A 19,164-nucleotide genomic window follows, 5' to 3' on the forward strand; every position below is an offset into this window, starting at 1 on the left:
ATCTCACAATGTTTTGGTTTTGGCCAAACAGTTCAGACTCCTACCTTCAAAAGCTCACAAATTATTCCCTGCTCAAGTTTGTAAGGTTTCATCAGAATCAAGGTCTTCCTCATTTCCTGATGTGAGAGACTTTGGTGAAAATTCTGGAGTAACCATCTGCATTTGGTGGTGGGGTCAATATTCTATAACCACAATATGTCAGTTTCATCTAGGGAAAGGTTAAATATATTCAGGTAAAGCTAACTTCAATTTTCTGGAAACATAAAAGGTTATTCTGTCATAAAGTCCACTGAAACTTAGATCAGAGGAGCTTATAGTGTTGCTCCCTACCTGAGAAGAACCCTTAATCCTGTAGTCTGTTCCCCATGCCCAGGTTGTTCCCCGATTGTGGTGCAGATGGAAACTGAGCTCCTGACTAAAAAGGATACTTGCCAGCTGAGCAAAAGCCATTTTGCAGCTTTCAAAAGAAACTAAAATCAATGCCTCATAACTTTGGGCCCATCTTCAAAAACAAAATCCTACTGATAAGTTTATGGAAAAAAGAGCTTATAGAAATACCTCAAGAGATTCCTTTGAGGGGTTAATTGGCAGCCTGTATGCATAGCACTACAGCAAGCAAGGGAATCATCTGTTCTCGAAGCAAAGAGATAAGTAATGAGTTTGAACTGAACCAGGGGATACTTAAGAAAGCAGAAAAATATTTTACAAGGTAAGGTAGTGAAGCACTGGAAATTTGCTGGGAACCTAGTGGAGCTGCCACTCCAAGGGTTAAAGAACAATTTAGTATCAGTATCAAGATGAGTGCAGCTGGCCCCACAGGTCCTTACCAGCACTAGGAGTCAATGATCCAGATATTCAGCCATCAGTGATTCAATGACTGTTTTGGCACAGCATGAGCATATGAACTTAAACTCAAATGTGTTGGCAAAACTCCTAAGCTGTGAAAAATATGCAAGCTAAAGCCACACAAGATAGAAAAAGTGAAAACCCAGATTGAATGAAGTTACTGACATCTTAAGAGTTAGGAGCTCAAGCATGCAAGAGTAAAAATGATGACATTGAAGATAAAGTCCTGAGATAAAAAGCAGAGATAGGGAAACAGAAATTCCACACCATCAGAGTTCACTTTGCTCCAAGAAGTGCTTAGCGTAGCAGCACATTAGCCCTGCTTGCCTAATGCCTAACTCTATTAGCCAAGAAACATTTGCTAGGTGCAATTTTTGCACCCTGCTTGCAGACTGACAGTGGACACAGTAGGGAAACTTCAGACGCAAGTGACCCTGCCAGGAGAAGTTTCACTATCTACCTTTACTGAGGCCAACCCAGGGAATTCTGGTGGAATTGGCAAATGGTGGGATGGCAGGGGAAGCTGTTGTTGGGTGTGCCAGGTCTAATGATTTTTGGCTGGTGGGAATCTAACCTGCTGAGGTTGCAATGTTCTTCCTGTTCTTCCATGTCATGGTGCCCTTCTTGTGGCTAGCAGAGGCATCTCATTCTTTGTGTAAGAGAGAAATAAAAAAGATTTTTCAAGGTTTATAGTATTCTAATAGAGAAGGACTTTTTCAAAGGAAGAAGTTTCCCCTGGCCTTTGTCACTGATCATGCAGCCCTAATACCACTCACATTGTGGGTGATGAAGGGGCTGGTACCCAAATAGTTCTGGTGTTTTTTTCTCACTATCCTACTCTGGTAATAATTGGCAAATTAAAATAATTTCCCCAGGTTGAGTCTGATTTGCCTTTGATGATAATTGGTAAGTCATACACCTATCCTTTTCTCAACCCATGGACTTTTCATAGTATTTCCTTCCCCTGTCCTATTGAGAGGCTAATGGAGCAGCTTGGTGGGGCCATGATGGCCAGGCAAGGTCAACTGGCATGGTAGGCTCCCACACAGCAGTAAGTGAGAACATGCAAGTAGACAACAAAGGATTCATATGAATTTCAGTTTTACAAAGCCATCAGTATTTTTACCCTACTCATCTCGATCCTTCATCCCACTAAGCCAGAAATATTAAGTATCTTACAAGGTTTTCAAATCCACTCTAGTTGCCAGATAGTGTATTAAAGTTCAGAGGATGTAAAATAGAGATGATTATCTTGAAGGAAGCAACTGGTTAAATAACCAGAATCATATCTGTGCTTTTTTATGTGGATGGCAAGTGTTTTCTTTGGCTTGCACATTGATACATTACTTGGTATGCTATATGATCACCAGCAGTTTATAAAAGATCTAGCAATGATAGTTATGCTTAGATAGTTATCGTCAGGCCAAGGACTGTATTCAAACAAAAAACATAACATCACTAACAAAGCCTTTGTATGTTAAAACCAGTTTCCCTTTAAAAGAAATTGTAAATTTCTCTGCTCCATGCCTTGCCCCAAAAGGAAAGCAGCTGCACTGCCATCCCACAGGATCTGGATACAGCCAGCCGGAATGAAAATAACAGCAGCTGTTCTGAATGTCTGAGTGTCACCAGGCCACCAGCAGGATCCCCATGGGAGACCGCAAAGCCCACCAGAGAAAGGATCTGTGCAGCACATCTGTTGCTCTTTTGGAAATTAAAACACTTTGCTGAGTCTCCAGAATCTTCCATTCCCACAGGTGGTCCTGTCCTTAGATGCCAGGATGCCTGACAGTACAGAGGTGAGGATGAGTCTGAACAGGCAATTTTCTCTGGGCAAGAAGCCGATCCTAAGTTTATACACAAAAGAAACACAGAAGTAACCATCACTCTTGTGACAAAATAACTTCAGGGAAGAAACAATAAGTGAATCAGTGATTAATAGGAATAAGTACACAAGTGAAATCCTCCAGATTTTAAGTTAGAGACCTGGTGCAGCATCCTAGACTCATTCCAGACATCCCAGGTCCTTACAGTCAACACTCCCTTTGGAGTGCATGGGAAGCAAACTTCCTTCCATGCAGCACCCACTCCATTTTTCTTCACTGTGGAAACAATTATTTAGCACATCATTGTTGTTCTTATCTGGCCTCTTCCCTGAGAACAAAGAGGGTTTTTTCTACACAATTTCTTAGGAAGACATATCTATAAATACTTGGCATTCTGGAAACCACAACTTGGATGCATAAGACACAATTCTTATTAATTTACACAACTAAAATGAATTTCAGTTCTCTGGAAAGTCACTGAAGTTAATTTGTTGACAAATTATATTGTTTATAAAGACTTCTTACTGAATAGTCTTGTTTGTTCCTTAATGCGTATGAATTACTGGAAGTTAATATCTTACTGGTGCGAGAAGGTCATGATGTACTGACAGCATACAAAAGCAGAGGTTTAGTTATAAAAAAAAATATAATAACACTACTTAGGAAAATGTCTTTTTTCTTTCTCTCTAGGTTATGGACTGGGTTTTTGGAAGAACTTTTTTTCTCTTTCATATTATCTAATTGAATTTACTATCAGATGTGGCTGCAACTTGGAGTTTGCATTCCCTGAACATTTAAAGTATTTTGGAACGAAGAACAAGGCTTCCCATAAAAATGAAATATCACACAAGTTATTTTTTTCTGTAATAAAAAAATCAACATATTTGTTAGTTTTTCTACAGTTGAAGCACCAGGCATCCAAACCCCAAGGACTCCTCTGCTAGAGTTCAGAAATTTTAGAGTACCTGTCAAAACAGGGAGGCCTATGAACATGAAAACTTTCTCTGTGCCTGTCTCTTGCCAGCAATTCACATGGAAATTAGGATAGACTGTGTCAGAAAATGGGCTCTTAATTGCACTCTATGTTTCCAGTTTGGCCAGGTTTAATTTAAGAAATTCTGAGAATATAGACTGTTGCCTACCTCTGTGAACTGTCGAGATACCAAATGGCATGCAGAGTGCCTTTTAGCACCTATTGCCCAAATTTTAGGCTTGTTTCTCCACCATAAAATTACTCAACCTAATCTGTTTTGCCTTCCCTCACCAACCGATAATCCTTTCTTTATCAAAAGCCATTTTACAGTTTTCCACGTGATTTCCTGCAGGTCTTCTTGGGAAATGAGCTGTTCCAGGAGCCAATCTTCTTCTTCCATCAATATAAAATGAGCTGATTATTTAATCCGTAGTCACCGTGCCTACTACCACTGCATAACTTGGTCTTGGTGTATCTATTACTCACTTTGCCATTGTCAACCAGGCCAAAATCCTAATTTCTGTAGGATTCTACATGGAAAAGAACCTATATGTAACTATGGCCTATTGCAAACACAGGCAAGTCTTCACCAGGAATACTTCACAGATCTGTGAGTCTTTGTTCAAAAATTTGTCCTTCTAGGTGCCAGTAAGAAGCAGACACTGCAGGAAGGGCACAGTGGAAACCCCATGTGCTTCCCCTATAGGATGTAGGCATTGTAATATAGGCAATCCACAGTTCTACAGGAAAACAACACTGAATGATGGAGTCACTTAAAATAAGACAAACATTGTTTAAAGTAATTTATTCTTCAGATTTTGGGTCCATGACTTCTGTGAGGTAGCTCTCTGAGGCAATGGAGCCCAAGCTCCTGCCTCCTCCAGGAGGTTGTCCCACAGCTAATCCATGCCTACACGAGAAATACGAGTCCTCAGTGTGCATTCAGCCAGATGTGGAGGTCAGCTCTTGTCTGTTTCATATCCAAAAATGTCAATTGAAAGCATCTCTGTTCCACCTCATCTCCAGATCCAGCAGCAGAGCTTGCTGGCTACTACCAGCTTCTGAGGACCTCATTGCTTTCAAAGAGCTGAAGGTTTCAAGCACTCCTGCCCAACTGCTCTCAGGGCCCATGACCATAGGCCAAACTTCCTCAAGTTATCCTCTGCAGCTGAGAGCCTGCAGATACAAGCTTGTCTGAGACCTCCCACATCAGCAGTGAAGAGTGTGCTCTGCACTGTGTGACAAAAGCACGTGCACCTCTCTGTCCTCCTGACCACATCTCAGCCTCACATGCCAGAACCCAACAGCCATACTCTCTACCTGTCTCTTCCAAGCACACCAGCCCAGGACTGAGGCTCCAGGATGAGGCCCAAACGCTGAAACTTTCCTAGATCCTGTGAAATTAACTGAAATGCCAATCAGTTCTGTAGCAGAAGGATTGTTTTGGGACAGTAGATACATTTTCATGGGAAATGCCATGAGATCAGGTGTCCTCTAGCTTTATTTGATTTCTTTCAGCTGTTGAACTACACAAAACCCTATTCTCAGAGAAATAATCCTACAAATACATACAAAGTGATCACCTTTCACTACATGGAAAGGACATCTTGAGGTCATTTTGGATTTTCTCTGAAAAAAATCTGATGTTCAGAAGCTACCAAGAGGGCAAAGAGATTGTGAAGAGTTACTAGCAAAAGAACAGAGAACAAAACAGGAAATGTTATTATAGTGATGCAACACATCCTTATCTTGAGCACTGGGTGTGATTCTGGTCTCCACTTACAAAAAAGATATTGTAGCATGAAAAGAAGTTATTAAAAAGAACAGTAGGAATATCGGAGGCAAAGAGGGCTTTTGCTACAAGAATAAACCAAATTGTCTGTCAGTGTGTGACTGAGAAAGGAGAGGACTTTCAGCACCAGGAAAAATTACACTAGAAAATATTTTTCAGTACCTCTCATGAGAAAGGAAACAGGGAAATTATTAGACATACAGTTGAAGCAGAAAACACTACTCTTTCACATAAGTAAACTCAAAACTAATCGCTGTGTGAGGTTGTTAGTAAAGTAGATGAGCAATTGGTTTCAAGTGGCGTGACTCAAGGAGAGGCACAGTGATCACCATTTAAGATGCTCTTGGAAAAGCTGCTTTAAACTGAGGATGTCCATCCCCTGTGGTTGACACTGGCAGAGTTCATCATCCACTTCTTCTCTCATTACTGATGGGTCGTGCTTTTGGTTAGCAATAGGGTAAAGGCCTGGTGATGGTGGGTGAAGCAAGTTGTGCAAGCTAGTATGATAGTTCTTATTCTCTTATTTAAACAGGGAAACAAGAAATGCTAAAGTGTAGGTAACTCTCACTTGAATTTAAATTCCTTTTTTGTTTTTGTCCATTATTTAATCTAATCTCACAGGAAGTGTGATTAATAGTTCTGCTAAGAGCCAAAATAGAATATTTTTTTTCCATGAAACCTGTAATTCCTCCAGTCTGGAGATTTGTTCCTGTAAGGTCTCAAGCTGTGCCTTTGGGAAAGGTTTCCTCCTTTGCTCCCCATTGTTCTTAGTTTGGAGCAGAAAACCCTTCTAGGGGTTAAAATAATAAATAAATATAAAAGAGGCTCGCAACAACAGTTTCATTCTTTGTGACTCAGAAATATACAGTAATGCAGATACATGCAAAAATGCTTTTCCAGAGGGGGGACAATTAAACTGATTGATTTTGAGCACTGAGAATAAATGTAAAGTGGCAAGATTTTGCCTTTCTAAGTAAAGAAATTTAGTATTTTATGCCAACAGACAGTTTCCCATTCCAAATCCCAGTTTTAGTGCTATGTCAAAGCCCTTTTGGGAAACAGGTTTTTATGGCAGTCTCTTCCTTGGTGTTTGTTACTAGCCACTGAAGTCCCACAGCACCACACAGCTCTGTTGAAACCTCAGTTTCCTCACCTAGGCTGGACATCAGGGCCTGTGGGCAGCCTTCTCAGCAGCACTTCTCTGGAGCCGTGGTCTTCTATCACAGGCATTGCCTCACTGGCCATCACATTCTGGCTTTTGCTGACTGGCCACAGCACCATGCTAGTGCAAAAGGAAATAAAACCTGCCTTCTGCTCAAATTGCCAGTGAGATATGAAGGATGTAATTGTTCCACAGAGGCAAGGTCTTGACTGCAGACACGTTACACAGCTTGACAGGGCCACCATCTCAACTGCAAACTCTTTGCATTAAAGCAGAGAATTTGGGGAAAAAAATGTGCATGCAAAAGCAGCAGATTTGGGCACTTCTGGGTCCCTCCACTGCTGTGGAAACTATACCTCAGGGTGAAGGACAAACCATATTTCACCTCCTTTCTATTTACAAAAGAGCAGCTGAAACAAGTAAGTATAAAAGAAGAAATGTCCAAGTATACTTTGTTTTATCACTTCACGTGGACATGTTAGTATCTCTCAGGGCACATAAACATCCTAATGTAGAAGTAATAGAAATTATGAAAGAAATATAAAAAATTCATAAGTTCAGTGAATACTAATCCTGCAAAGACTGACCAATCATGGCAAGTAAGCCTTCACGTGTTCTTGGTTTTGGAGTAAGGGTGCACTGTGTACTGGACTCCCAAGCAAGTGCAGGAAACCCTAAATGTTTTGTTTGGATAATTGCACAAGGGAGGACCACATCCTCTGTCCAGAGCACTGATTAGCTCAGTGAGGATCTTGAGGCTCTTGTATCTTACACAAACTGCCTGTCCTCCTCAGGTGACATTACAGAGTTGCACACTAGGTAACACATTGTTCCTAGGCTAGTCCAAGCCGAGGGTGCTCCATACTGCCTCAGCAACCTCAGTGCAGACATTCCCACACTGCTGCAGATGTGACAGAACAGGTGGGTGACATGTAGCTGATTGGGTCAGACACTGCACACCCAGACAGTAGCAAGATTCATAAAAGTAAAGTGATTTACAGCTCAGACTGAGAACAATCCACAATGCCCAGACAAGGCTTTCAGTCAGAAAATTAACCAGAAACCAGAAGACCCAACTTCTAAGGTCTGTGAGGGCTTCTGCATCTGAGGAAGAACACTCCATCCTGTATCCTGCTACTTGTTAGGAACTTATAAATCATGAGGAAAACAGAGAACAGACAAGAGTGAATTTATCTCTAGCCATTTAGGGGATGGACATAAATAAGAAATTCATATTCTGAGACTCTGACTACTTTTAAGTGGGTTGGGCTCTCACACATTTGCTTTCAAGCAAAACTGTACTACCTGGCACAAGTTCACCCAGGTACCTCAGAAGAAGCAGAAAGTGTCCTAGGAGAAGCTGGAGGAGCACATTCTTCTTCAGGTCAAGAGAGGTCATCAGTTTCCTAATGACTGCTCTAACCACAAGGCCAGGTTGAGAATGAAGAACTGAGCGGGGGCACAGCGTGCATTCAGGCTTTTTGTATCATCAGAGCTCTTTCTGCTGTTAACATCTGTTCTCAGAAGACAGATGGCCAGCTTAGATCATAACTGGGAGTGGAAGTAAGCATTTTCCACTAATGACCTCTAAATTCAACAGTAAGGATTAATCAAGAGTAGCCAAATAAGAAAGCAGAACTCGTTCTGAATTTCTTAGAGGTCCTCAACTTCTGCCACTAACCAGACTGGACCATCCGTCTCCCTTTGGGAGTTGTGAGTGTGCCTAAATTCATGCAAAGAAGCTGTCCATAGGCACTGACTTTTCTGCCTCCACAGGATATCACAGTAGCAATACTGTGTTCGTGCAAATCAATTTACACTGTTTTTTTCAGCAACCAGGAATTTTCTGAATGTGAGTGCTTGTGTGGAGGATCTTTCCACAGATCTCCTCCTGCTGTTACCACAAAGCTTATTAATACTGGCAAGTCAGCATGATGTTTCTCTCAAGCTGGTTCTCTGCCCCAGAAAACCTCAGATGTCAGATCTGACCTTTGGATAACCACAGTTTGAATTTTAAGACCTCAGCAGAAATTGTAGTCTCTCATAAAAATATAACCAGAAAAATTGATTTAATCTCTCTACATCACTAGCACATTTTTTCTATGAATTCATATGCTAAAGGATGGAAAGACACAGTTTGAAGTAGTCATAAATAGAACAGCAACCCTCTGGCTGCCTAACCAAAGAAGAAAATAGGTCTGTAAAGCGATTGCTACATTGTATAAACTTAAAAAATAGTTGGGAGATCCTGACGTTTTCGAGTTAGTCTTCTTATTAAAAATATTCTACTTATTTCTTCTGGCTTGATCATTTGAGTTGAACAATGTCTGGAAAGAAGGAGTTAACTTCTAGTGACTGAAATTCTGTGTAAATTAATGAGAAGGATGAAGAATTCAGAAGTTTAAGTCAAAATGTAAAGTCCAGCAGGAAGCAGTAAAAGTATCATCTGCATCAAGACAAAATAAATATTTATGTTCTAAAGACTAAGACAATAGAACAGTGATGACAAAAACAGAACCTGCACTTGCAAAATAGGTGATTTTCACTGACTCCTTTCAGATGGTCTTTAAATCTTGAAAAGACAAATAAATTTACTTCAATAAACAATGAAATATCAGATCTTGAAACAACAAACATCTAGTCTGAATTACTTAAATCAAGGCAAAATGTCAGATTTATAGAAGGATAAAAAGCAACTGTGAAGTTTCTTGAGGCAACATAATGGACAATGACAACAAATGTTGTTGACACAAAGAAACAGCTAGTGATAAACAAAAGTAGACAATGCTGAATTTTGATGAGTCTAAAATTCAGACAAGATTATTTCTTCCAATACTTGCCATTTATAAATTAAGTTATCAATAAATGACACCCAAAAAAAAAAAAAAAAAGAGATTAAAAAGAATGCTTGCCAACAGTGACAACAAACTTGGATGGAACAGCTCCATCCTCATATTGCTTTCATAGTTCAAGTCATAGGAATATGACAACAGCTCTGCTGCTTCAGACTATCTAACTCAGTGCTTCTTCTGAGGTAAGGACTATTAAGAAAAACAAAGTAAAATCATGTCCAACATACACTGTAATCCTACCCCAGTACTGCCCTAGCCTTCAAAGGCTTTCACCACCAGGAATATCCTGAGCTTGTTAATGCTTTGTCTACTTATTCCCATTCAAAGCCTGGTCTCTGCAGGAACCCACGTGGACTTCCATGTGCAGTGTCCTCTATCAAGGAGTTACACAGTGCTGCTGTTCATTTTCTGAAGATAAAGAAAAGGCACAGTGTTCTCTCTAACATCCTGGACAGCCAGAACTGAGATAGGAATGGGCAAAAACCATGAGAAAAGTTGTGCTGATGGCATAAAATACCCCTCATTAGAAGCTGGTCTGTCAGACTATGCTTCTTAATGCGGGATACAACATTTTATTTGCCCCTTGACCAGGGCGACTCAATCCATCAGATGTAATGCATAGAGAAAAATCCTTAAAAACCAAATATGTGGCCAGAGAAGAGAGACATTTTCCCAACATTTTCCTGGCATGGTACTGCAATCTACAGAAGGGTCTCCAAAGGGTCACACTTGAGTTCTGGGAATGTGTAGCCACAAGAACACACACCATCAAACAGCTACTCAGCCCTGCCAAGTCTGTGCTTTAGGAGCAGTGCATCTCACACCATCCTAAACATCCACTCTTGCTTTCCCTGACTCTCCTGTGCTTGAAAAAAATATTGTGTGTTTTTAAATGTCAGAGAGTGCAGAAAACAAATCTGCCTAAGAACTAACTGGCCAAGAAGAGCAACAAAAGTACAGTCATTATTCAGATGTTTTGGTTCTTGGGCAATTTTCTTGGACAGGTAGCTTTGCTGGCACAATAGAAGGGACAGTCTTGAGTGGAAGTGGCAGACAGATGGAGGACAGTCCAAACTAGTGAGGACAGGGAACAAGCACCTGTCAAACCATACCAGAAGAACAGCAAGAAAGTGTCACAAATCTGCTGATACCTGGATGCAGTGGATGGCTGCCCCAGTACGAGGCCTGGTAACTCCTGTTGCATGAGTGTTTGCTAACCAAGAACCAACAGAGAATTATGTTTTTTCTTCAAAGGAAAGTTGACTGTTTTAATAACCCCCAGGACTGCAAGTAACCTTAATAGGGAAAGAGAGCTCTGCTGTTTTTCTGTTGGGCATGTGATTAGTTGTGTTATGCAATAACAACAAACCAATTAATTATTATATATGAATGGAAATAAACTCCTCTCTGTGTGATTCTCAAGGCTTATAGAACAATGCTGGGGTTCTGATACTTCATCCCAGGGACCTTCTTTCCTTCCAACAGCAATAGACTTTGCAGGAAGCACAAAAAAACCTTTTTTCAGCCTCCAGAGAGAGAGTCAACAGCATGCCCAAGTCTAAATTATTGGAGTCCGGGATACAGAGTGTGTGCCCTTTGTTCTGATATTTAGTTCTAAGATCCAGAAAAACACTGAATTTCATATAATATGAAATTAATGAGCATCATTTCACGGTGATACATGAAAACAACTGTTAAAGTTAGATAGAAAAAGCTAAAAGTGTAAGTGTGTAGATTAGAAAGTTTTCTTAAGCCACTGGGTGAAAAAGTTAGAGAGCAGGAGGCAAGATGGAGGATTTAAGGTGTTGTCTCTTGTCTTTCTTCTTTCTTCTTCATGTTCTTCTCCTAGACGTTTTTGGGTAATTGTAAGTGATTGGTTAAAAAATGCCACAGTGCAGCACATAGGTGAACAGTTATTGGGTCATTAGGAGAATGTGTAGGAAATGTAGTAGGAAATGTAAAATGTAATTTTACCCAATTAACCACGTGTCCATGGTTAATTGGGTAAAAATAAGTATAAAGATAAAAGAACAGTGTTGTTCGGGGCCATTTTGTGCTTTCAAGCACAGGGTGAGCCACAAGGCCTTGTTGTACCATCAGGAGAAAGAAATGTACCAGATTATAGTGATATGGACTTGTGCAGCCAGTCTGGAGAGACCTGCCAAGTTTTGTGATGACTTTTTAATAAACACGAGAAACAAGATTCTAATGAGTTCGGGAGTTTTCTTCAAACCAGAGAACTGAGATAAGCAGGACTCCCCACGAGGGAGTATCCTAAAAGAATTCAGTCCAAAGAAGGCTGAGAAATCCAGGAAGAGAAACAAAAATACAGAAGAAGTGCAGCAGAATCAGAGAAAGAGAGAAAGGATTATTTAGAGAAAAGTTACATAAATATTTGCTGGGTAAGCATGATAAAAGCATCTCATGCAAATATGTGATTTCATTCAAGACCCACTGCTGCAGGCAGTGGCAAAAGGCCATGAAAGACTGGAGCAACACAGGCCAAACAAGCTATGCAAAACCCGGCAGCTTTCACATGGGGCTGTGTTTGCTGCTAGAGGGGAAGAGTAAGAAATATAGTAAAGAAACTTCAGAGTTCAGAGACCAGAATGCTATCCTGATCCCTGAGTTTCAGTGGAGCTTCAAATGTGAGAGCCAGGCCAGCAGCTTGGGACAGCTGTTGAGATATCAGTCTGATTTTCAGCAACTCCTTTCAGTACAGCTGGAGACGGAATGCCTGGCTGGGTTAGCTGCTGGCCTGACTCTGCAGAGCATTTCTCGTGCTTTCCTCCAGTGTTTGTTGTTCCTCTGTTTTTCCCATCAACCCTTGGAAGTAAACTGCATCCTTTGGCTGTGAGGCAGCTCTTGGCCCGAGGAATAGGTCAGCTGAGCTATTGCAGCTGGCACATCTCCTTCCAGCCCTTACAGAGCCCTAGCTGGAGGGACGTGGGGACTCACAGCATCTGTAACCAAACTTCATTACACAACAAAAGCCGTGGTTCCCTCACTTAGGGACTTATGATCACCTGCAGGTGGCTATATCCTGCACTCCTTTATGAAATACAGGTGCAGCTCCTCAGTGTAGGTCAAAATAGCTCCTGCCACAGGTCACCTCAAAAGGCTCACCTCTGTACTCACTGCTGGAAAATACTTTGCTGACACCAAACCAAGAGCTTTTAGTGGAAGAAAAAAATCCACTCTGCATCTAAAGCAAGGGAATTTCCGCTACATGGGGGCTTGTAAAAGGAACATGGTGATCCAGGAGGTGGCCCTGCTCAGGAAATATAAAGATTATCAGGCCAATTTGAGTTATCTTCAAAGAAAAAAGGCAAGAGCAATGACTATGTCCATATTTAGTACAATTGTGGTTAGAGAGGAGTAGGTACAAAGATAAAATGGCACTTTCCTGCTTCATGTGTCCCACGAGTAGCTCAAAATGCAACATATGATCATAATCAGTAATTATGTACGGTGCTGCTGTCTTGATTCCTCTTCACCTCCTCCCTTTGCCAGGCCAGGCCACAAAGACTTCACAATGCTGCCAGGTCCAGGCCAAGTTTTTGCAAAGCCTAACAAGAATTTTATTTTTTTTCCAATTAGCATCTTACTCAGTTGAGATGGTATTTAGCTACCAAAGAAGTCATATGGCTATTTTTTTAAATTACAGGTTTTCTTTCGCAACATGTGTACTTTGATTTAACTCCCATTTTGATGTGGCCAAGAATTCTCATTTCACTTCCTATGGAAGACAATCTCATACTATCCACCTACTCTAGAAATGGAAATAGCCACCACCCAGCATTATTCACATCCTTGAGAGAAATGTCTTAAGTGCTCTAGCCCAGTTCCAGCTAGGAGCTGTTATAATTCACAAGTGCAGACATAGGAGTAAAGTGGTTGTTTTTTAGAGAGACAGAGCTGTGTGATGCTGTGTGTGAGGCCAGCTAGGGGCCATCTTTTTTGGTGGCTTTCAAGGAAGAGAAGTAAAATGAAGAAGAGAAACAAATGCATGGCCTGACTCACAGATTCCTGAAGCCTCCCCAAACCCACTAAGCCCTTCTCATCCATAACTCTTAGCCTACCCCAAGATACCAGTGACTGCTCACAGCCCCTCATAGCTGGGACAGAAAATTTTGGTCTTGGCAGCCCTGCATTTTTGAGGGTCTACACAAGGAGTATGTCTGGGGCTGCTCTGCAACCCTTCAGTCATCAGAGGGCCTTCATGTATCTTAATGCATATACTACTGCAAAGCTTTTAGAATTACCATCTGAGTGCTCACTACTAAATCAACTACCACTGAGAGCTACTGAATTATGAACCACACTGTCCCAGCCTTTTTGTGCTAATTGTTTTAATCATTTTCTGCAGTTTCATCTTCACCATTAGTTCTGGAACTCAGAATCATTTTTCCTGAGCCATATCCATGGCAGGATTTTTGATTTGGCTGCATTTATAATTGATACCGATGTTAACAATAACAACAACAATAATAATATTTTAACAGACAAAGGTCCTAGATAGACTTTGAAATCTCCCAATCACCTTTGTTTTGCAATTTCTCTTAAATTTACAAACCCTATGGCTGTTGATTATTAACTAGGGGGTAAAAGAATAAAAGCACTACATATCATTAGGGAAAAAAGAGTTTGCAAGGTCCCTTGGGATCTGAGCACACTATCCAAGGCAAAGACTGGGAACTGAGAACTGGTCATTTCAGGCAGCCAGTGCTTTCTGCTCCCAAGAATGCTGAGATGTTCAATTTCAGATGATCTTCATGATGAACTGACTGCTCCTCTCTGATGGCAGCCTTGAGACAATTCTTCTTCAAGGATTCCAGGGGCCTACTCTCCATTTGCTGTCTGGCTTCCTATAAACAATTCAGCATCCAAGACTCCAAGATCTTCTCACCATGGTTGGATCCATTTGTTCCCAGCTCAGGGGACTAGATCATTAAATTAGGCACCAATTCCTCATCTATCACTATGTCAAGTAAATTCTAGAACTCTCGGTTTCCTGGGTAGCACATAGCCAGTAATGATCCTCCAGCCATTATGCACAGCAGATCTGCTGGAATGCAGACACCAGATGAAGTGGTCTCCAGTCACCGTCTTCTTTTTGGAATAACCAGAGGCAAGAGTTGCTCAATTAGATCTAATTGACATATGCTGGAGGTTGATTAAGAAACGTGACTCCACGGAGCTCTACTACTCTCTATTTCCCAATCAGCTCTGAGGCTCTGGATTAACAGTTGTGCAGACTCAAAGCCCAAAACTCTCATTTTCCACTACATTCCCAACTAGTTCTTACAAAGGACAGGAAAGCACTAAAAATAATAATTACAGTATAATTCAGAACAGCAGTTGTCAAAGTATCTTCTTTTATTTACTCCCTCTTCGTGGGCTTTATTTTTCTTTAAAGCTGTGGCTTGGCATTATTAGCAGCAGATCTTCATTATGATTTCATGTAAACAGTGTGACTTTTATTGGAAGGGAAGAGCTTCAGTCTCAGGCATCACTAGGTGGAGGCATTGCACGGCACAAGGCTGGTGTAGCTCAGGGCTCCAGGGGTTTCAGAATCCCCACAGCCAGCTTCTATGGCTCACCAGTCCTCACCCTGGAACACCCAATCTTTCCCCATCCTCGGCTGTCTGCTCTCTTGGATGTGATCCTTCCCTTAATAATAAGCCAATTCATCTTCTAATTTAGGTACTCAACTAACTTTATGGCCCAACCCTCCAAAAATGTCAAACATGCCAAAGTTAGCAGCTTTTTAAAAGCGACAGCAGACAGTGTTGGCACATCTTTGGCTCATTTAAATGCACACGTGTACCAAGTCATTCAGATCTAGGATGAGGAAACATATTTTTATGAAAAACTTGGCTTTTCTTTTAAAAGTCAGCATGTGGTCTATTCTCTTCAGTCTCTGAGGAGAATTAAGTCCCATTTACTTTAAAAATACAGGAATCAGAGCCAGATATCAAGCAGAACCAGATGTCACGACCCAGAAGAGAGCATACACAGATGGAAGGGGGACATATGGCACACAAGTTTTTTCCCACTGTGAGTGTCCCTGTCCAGACAGCTCTTTAGCTTTTTCCTTGTTTGTTCCTGGAGGCAATATGTAGGGGAGTTAACTGCCAAGGTTTTTTTCTGTTTTAAAGGGAAATATGAACGTTATTTTTTGTAACTCCAAAATACTCTGATTATTCACCATTTCAGAAGAATTTGTAAACTCCTTTGCCTCTCTGTAGGGTCTTTGAACAGAATCACAGAATATTCTGAGTTGGAAGAAACCCAAAAGCATCACCAAGCACAACTCTAAAGTGAATGGCCGATATGGAGATAAAACATGCAACCTTGTCGTTATTAGTGCCATGTTCTGACCCCCTCAGCTGATCTCAAGGTTCTAAAGATGCATTTGTCCTGCCATTTCTGCTATGCTCCATTTGAAATTGTGTAGCTGTTTCACACCTTTCCTAGAAACTACATATCTAGTTGATACAGCCTGAGTGTGCTTCCCTAGGAGTGAGAGAGTACTCAGAAAAGAGTAGATAGCTTGATTTTCTTTCCAAATCCAGTGCTTCTCCAAGTCCCCCAGTTCCATGGCACAGAAGAAATAGTTATGTTATGCATATTTGGAAAGAAAAAAACACCAGAAAACAAACAAATTAACAAACAGTGTGGATATTAGAAACAATGTGTTCAAAGAGGAAAAAAAATGCCTTCTTAAGGACCTGATCCCTTCACATCTTCCAGGGCACATTAGATAAAGAGAGAAAGAAAGTGCAAAAAGATCAACTTTCAAGGAGAGATGAAGCAGTACTGGGATGTGTTGTCATAGACAATGAAGGAAAAGCAAGCACTCCACTGATGCATATAACCAGTGAGGTAAGGGGAAGAGAGAACATGGATTTTAATAATTGACAACAGAAATAAATCCCATCAGGAAAAGTATTTAATCAAAAAGAAAGAAAAAAAAAAAACTAATGAGACAGTGTTCAAAATTCTCCTCCTACTACAGCCACTGCTATGCTCAAGGAAAAAAATCAAACTAGGGCAAGATCAGATGAGTGCCTGGCAGCAGAAATGAACCAGAAATATTTGCACATCTGAGGCACCTGATCTGGAGCAGCAATTCAAAATCAACTTTTTGGAGCAAAAAATTCACCTTAATGACTTGGTGACCTTTCTACCTGTCTTCAGGGTGAGATAGTAACCCCTGACAAACACTGCCAAGCAGGCCTCTAACTCCAGCTGCAATGCCATATTGTCCCAGGTGCCCTGTCAAAGGAGTCACACAAGCTGCACATTTTAACTGATGCCCAGCAGACATCAGACTCCTTTTTTTCAGTCAATTTTAACATGGAAAGCAATCTTACAGTGGGCTGAGGAAGCAAATGTTTCTAGTACAGATATTTTCTAGCTTCCTTTTAGTGACTAATCTTCAGTTTGTCTCAACAAACACAACAAGTACTGGTAAATATTATCCTAAATTAAAAGAATAAACATGCACATCAAGTGGTGCCTTTACTCTTGAGAGTAATGACTGTAAAGATGAGAGGAGGAAATGCTATTGCTCCTATGTTCATGAGTTGTAACATCTCTGACTAAACCTGAGACCTGGAAATACCCTGAAGGAAAGCTGCTAGTCACTGATTTTACTGACATGTATTCCAAAGCTCTGCAACATAATACTTCTTTGGTACCTCTAGGAAAAAGGTCTCTCCTTAGCACAGATGTCATAAATACTAACTGTATGCTGCCTGCTTCATCTTCAAGCTAACTGCAGCTATGAAAGGAGGTGGAGTCACTGAGCTACCATGGTGTCTCAACAAAAGGCAGGATGGGCTTACCTCTCAAGCAGAAGCTCAAGGCACCAAGATAAAGGGAAAACGTAAAATTGCTCTTGCACTCTTCTACCTTCTAGGATGCAATATAGAGGTAAATTTAATGAAAAAAAAAAAACAAAAAAACCCCAAACCAAACAAACACCCCAAGTCAGTCAGGGCTGTCCTGACTGGGGCTACTACATTAACTCTACCACGTCTAACAACTCATTCTGAGCTCAGTGCACACTCCTCCCAATCACTTAAACCTCTATCCATGAATTAATACAGTCATAGATGCTGTGCTGGTTTTGCATGGGAGGTTGGGAGGAGACATGTCAGGAGTCAGAGGCACAGGAAATATTCCTTTGTCTGTGCTGACAGGCTCTGACACCCAAGAGAACACTGAGTTTAGCCTAAAACCATGGAAACAGCTTCTAAAGTTGAGCAAAGAAACTAATAATGTGAGTGTGTAAGTTAGATAGAGTTATCTTAAGTCACTGGGTGAAAAAGTTAGATTTTGGAGTTTTACTTATATTAATAAGTGAATCCAAGATGGAGACTTTGGGGCATTGTCTCTTTCTTCTTCTTGTTCTTCTTCCTTCTTCTTCTAAGGGTTTTGGGGTAATATTAGGGGATTGGATAAAAAAGTCCATATTGCAGCACGCAGATGTCGGGTCAATGGGTCACTAAAAAAATAAGTTACTTGGAATTTTATTATTGGGTAAATAGACACATAAAAGGCCTTGGAGAGATTCTTCATTAGCCATTTTACACCTTTCTATCTTAGTGTATGTAGCTCCTTGTACTCTGTGTATATGTAATATAAATAAGGAAAGAATAAACAACTGAGCCCAAACATAAGAAAACAGTCTCTCCCTCTTGTCAGTCCCCAGTCTTGGGGAAAAGAACCCAACCACCAGTGTCACTGCGACAGAGACACAGCTGGGACAGGTGACCTAAACCAACCAAAGGGATATTCCAGAGCAGATGACATTGTGCTCAGTATACAAAGTGGGGGAAAGAAGGAAGAATAAAGGGACATTTGGAGTGATGGTCTTTGTCTTCCCAAGTAACCATTGCATGTGATAAGGCCCTGCTCTCCTGGAAATGGTTGAACACCTGCCTGCCCATGGGAAGCAATTAATAATTTTTTTGTGTTTCTTTGCTCATGTGTGTGGCTTTGCTTTCCCTATTAAACTGTCTTCATTTCAACCCACAAGTTTTCTAGCTTTTACCCTTCTGAGTCTCTCCCTGATCCCAGTGGTGGGGAATTGAGTGTCTGTGTGGTGCTTGGCTGCTGGCTGGAGTTAAACCACAACAGATGCATACATGAGAAGGTGAAACAGGCCACATCTCAGCTCTATTTACCACAGATGTAAGAAAGCAGGAAATGATCATGAAAAAATCATGAATGAAGTCTCACAGAATGCACCAGCATCACCGTATGGACGGAGAGAGTAATGGAATTAGCAAATTTAGACAAGTTACTTACAAGACAAGGGAAGGACAGTGCAGTCTGGAGTACCAAATAAATAGACAGGAGCAAGCCAACAGAACAAATATGTAGTTATATATGCATACATATAGTTTTATATATATATATATATATGTACATAGATATGTATATGCATATATATAGTTATATATATGTATATACATATATGTATATACATATGTATACATATGTAGTTAGAAAAGCTAAAAATGGTTCAGAGAATGCTTTCAATGTATCTTACACCACATACTATTTAGACTTTGCTCTCTGTCAATATAAACAATAAACTGGAATATATCTACTACAAAGTGGTGAACAAATATTCTTCCATTGATTACACTTTTACACATTGTTTGTACAATTTACACATTGTTTGACTTTTCCTTCTG

Source organism: Poecile atricapillus, chromosome 1 (genome assembly GCF_030490865.1).
Source record: "Poecile atricapillus isolate bPoeAtr1 chromosome 1, bPoeAtr1.hap1, whole genome shotgun sequence".
NCBI lineage: Eukaryota > Metazoa > Chordata > Aves > Passeriformes > Paridae > Poecile > Poecile atricapillus.